We start from the raw sequence: 4230 nt of genomic DNA on the forward strand, positions 1-4230 counted from the left end.
GAATGATGTGAAATTGTGCTTTGTGCAACATAATTCTGGGTGCCATTTACAAACCATAAGTGCTAATGACTCCATTCCTTTTTGTGCTTGTAGGGGCTGTTGATTGGAGTACACTAAAACAAACCTGACCTCTCTAGGACATTCAGAAGCCAAGTTATAAGCCCACAAAGGTGTAACTGGACTACTTCTTTAAAGTGACACCAGGCCCGGTGACCTTGGGGACATGGTTTGACCCCATTAGGAAAGCGCTATCATCATGAAACGTTCAGATCACTTACAACTCAATAGATTCTACCTTCCTGTAACGTTTCAGCCTGATTGGACCTTGTTTTAACACAAATGAACCCAGAATGATGTGAAATTGTGCTTCGTGCAACATAATTCTGGGTGCCATTTACAAACCATAAGTGCTAATGACTCCATTCCTTTTTGTGGTTGTAGGGGCTGTTTATTGGAGTACACTAAAACAAACCTGACCTCACTAGGACATTCAGAAGCCAAGTTATAAGCCCACAAATGTGTAACTGGACTACTTCTTTAAATTGACACCAGATCCGGTGACCTTTGGGACATGGTTTGACCCCCTTAGGAAAGTGCTATCATCATGAAACGTTCAGATCACTTACAACTCAATATATTCTACCTTCCTGTAACGTTTCAGCCTGATTGGACCTTGTTTTCACACAAACGAACCCAGAATGATGTGAAATTGTGCTTCGTGCAACATAATTCTGGGTGCCATTTAAAAACCATAAGTGCTAATGACTCCATTCCTTTTTGGGGTTGTAGGGGTTGTTAATTGGAGTACTCTAAACCAAACCTGATCTCTCTAGGTCATTCAGAAGCCAAGTTATAAGCCCACAAATGTGTAACTGGACTACTTCTTTAAATTGACACGAGATCTGGTGACCTCTGGGACATGGTTTGACCCCCTTAGGAAAGTGCTATCATCATGAAACGTTCAGATCACTTACAACTCAATAGATTCTACCTTCCTGTAACGTTTCAGCCTGATTGGACCTTGTTTTCACACAAATGAACCCAGAATGATGTGAAATTGTGCTTTGTGCAACATAATTCTGGGTGCCATTTAAAAACCATAAGTGCTAATGACTCCATTCCTTTTTGGGTTAATGGGGGCTGTTAACTGGAGTACTCTAAAACAAACCTGACCTCTCTGGGATATTCAGAAGCCAAGTTATAAGCCCACAAATGTGTAACTGGACTACTTCTTTAAAGTGACACCAGGCCCGGTGACCTTTGGGACATGGTTTGACCCCCTATAGGAATGTGCGGTCATCATGAAATGTTCAGATCACTTACAACTCAATAGATTCTACCTTCTTGTAACGTTTCAGCCTGATTGGACCTTGTTTTCACACAAATGGACCCAGAATGATGTGAAATTGTGCTTCCCGCAACATAATTCTGGGTGCCATTTACAAACCATAAGTGCTAATGACTCCATTCCTTTTTGTGGTTGTAGGGGCTGTTGATTGGAGTACATTAAAACAAACCTGATCTCTCTAGGACATTCAGAAGCCAAGTTATAAGCCCACAAATGTGTAACTGGACAACTTCTTTAAATTGACACCAGATCCGGTGACCTTTGGGACATGGTTTGACCCCCTTAGGAAAGTGCGATCATCTTGAAACGTTCAGATCACTTACAACTCAATAGATTCTACCTTCTTGTAACGTTTCAGCCTGGTTGGACCTTGTTTTCACACAAAAGGACCCAGAATGATGTGAAATTGTGCTTCGTGCAAATTAATTCTGGGTGCCATTTAAAAACCATAAGTGCTAATGACTCCATTCCTTTTTGGGTTAATGGGGGCTGTTAATTGGAGTACTCTTAAACAAACCTGACCTCTCTAGGATATTCAGAAGCCAAGTTATAAGCCCACAAATGTGTAACTGGACTACTTCTTTAAAGTGACACCAGATCCGGTGACCTTTGGGACATGGTTTGACCCCCAATAGGAATGTGCGATCATCATGAAACGTTCAGATCACTTACAACTCAATAGATTCTACCTTCTTGTAACGTTTCAGCCTGATTGGACCTTGTTTTTACACAAATGAACCCAGAATGATGTGACATTGTGCTTCGTGCAACATAATTCTGGGTGCCATTTACAAACCATAAGTGCTAATGACTCCCTTCCTTTTTGTGGTTGTAGGGGCTGTTGATTGGAGTACATTAAAACAAACCTGATCTCTCTAGGAAATTCAGAAGCCAAGTTATAAGCCCACAAATGTGTAGCTGGACTACTTCTTTAAATTGACACCAGATCCGGTGACCTTTGGGACATGGTTTGACCCCCTTAGGAAAGTGATATCATCATGAAACATTCAGATCACTTACAACTCAATAGATTCTACTTTCCTGTAACGTTTCAGCCTGATTGGACCTTGTTTTCACACAAATGAACCCAGAATGATGTGAAATTGTGCTTCGTGCAACATAATTCTGGGTGCCATTTACAAACCATAAGTGCTAATGACTTCATTCCTTTTTGTGCTTGTAGGGGCTGTTGATTGGAGTACACTAAAACAAACCTGATCTCTCTAGGACATTCAGAAGCCAAGTTATAAGCCCACAAATGCGTAACTGGACTACTTCTTTAAAGAGCAAGTAACGTCTAAATTAACTTTTTTTTGCTGATGAACTGCATAAATGAGTGTCTAATAGTGTTTTAAATGTGTGCATTCTTTATTTTAGCATTTTGGTGCATTTTCTTTAAAAATTAAAAATTCTGTCTAAAAACCACAGTAATGTGCCACCTTCAGCTGAAAACATAGAATTTGAGTCATTTTGAATAAATTTTAGCCAATGGCTAAAGAGTAAAGTACTACGTAAACCAGTAGAGTACTAAGTAGCAGCTCCGTGCCAAAGTTATAAAAGCAACGAGCGTCTCGGCCACGCCCTGTGGCGAGTGGGAGTTGGATTTGCAAGCCAGTTTAGGAGGTCAGCGGTAGTTCAGCATTAGCATATAGCATTAGCATATCCTAGTCTTTAGCATATCTTTTAGTGTTATAAATACTTATTTAGTGTTAGATTTGGCTGTTGGATATTGTAGTTTAGTTAGTGTTTGGCTGTTAGTGTAATTGGGAAAGTAATTCGGGTTTAGTGCTCCATATCGTGTTAGTATTGGTGAGTAGGTGTAGTGTAGTATGGTTGCGGTGACTCTGTGGGCATTTTACCCGCGATTCTGCACGTCTCCGTTTGATGAGGGAGGCTGCCCACCATGGCTCTTCCGCGATTTAGATGCAGCCCACCGACTCTGCTCCCCCACCACGGCGGGCTCCAGTCTGAGGTGAGTAAGCTAAATAAGCGTTTTAACATCTTCTAAAGACAATTCCCTACCTAAATGCAAAGTCTGAGAGACGTGGTTCACTTCCTTTAGCTAGTCAGTCGGCAATTCTGCAACAGTGGCTCTAACTAACAGCACTAGTTGACAGACATTATTACAGCGTGAAATCCAGCACAGAGTGACCCAGTTCTGTAAGGAATTCTGTTCAGGAGGTCACATTTCAGGCTCTCCACATCATGTGTGACTGACTTTTACGTTATAACGATCACACACTAAGAATGTTATAAAGCACCTATATAGGAGATTCTTTTATATATTATCTGACTTTATAAACTCCCAACAACAATGTGCTTATATATTTTTTTTCAGGCTAAATCTACCCAAGACACTGGCTGTCAGACTGATTTAGCTGCAAGAATGCACTTGTCCAGGCAGACGTGAAGCCTTACCTGTAGCAAAGGTGAATTATTTTTAATAATCTTCTATGTAAACATTTTATTATTACCTTCTAGTTTTAATTTGTTTTACAGATTATTGTTACACGTGATTTTATGCTCTTTTAAACATTTATAAATGTGCTGCTTCTTTGTTTTTACATAGCCAGCCAGAATGGAGTTCACAGCCGCAGTGTGTCTGGTGTCCCACGGGGACCATGATGAAAATTCATCTTCCAGAAGGTCCCAGAGCAGCGGCCGCACACCCTGAAAAGACCAAGGTGTGAGGTGTCTGCTGTTGATTCCAGCTTCCACCTCAGTGACAGTGCAAGCTCAGTGAACTGTTCAAGGTAAAAAAAAAAAATTAAAACATTTCAGAATTTTTAAGATATTAACAATTAAATAAGTATGTGATTACATCATGACGGAGGCTACTGATTCTGCCCCCGTGACACTTGGTGGTGACGTGTGAGCTGATT

The 4230-nt window shown here is 40.7% G+C and overlaps 1 long non-coding RNA gene across 1 annotated transcript; it reads left to right on the top strand.

Moving 5' to 3' along the window:
- The first annotated feature begins 2941 nt into the window (after window positions 1-2941).
- On the top strand, window positions 2942-3958 carry LOC139064915 (uncharacterized). Its single transcript, XR_011517913.1, has 3 exons — window positions 2942-3320; window positions 3687-3777; window positions 3918-3958. It is a non-coding gene; the product is annotated as an uncharacterized lncRNA (long non-coding RNA).
- Window positions 3959-4230: the final 272 nt, after the last annotated feature.

The sequence above is a fragment of the Nothobranchius furzeri genome, unplaced genomic scaffold (assembly GCF_043380555.1).
Source record: "Nothobranchius furzeri strain GRZ-AD unplaced genomic scaffold, NfurGRZ-RIMD1 Scf062, whole genome shotgun sequence".
NCBI lineage: Eukaryota > Metazoa > Chordata > Actinopteri > Cyprinodontiformes > Nothobranchiidae > Nothobranchius > Nothobranchius furzeri.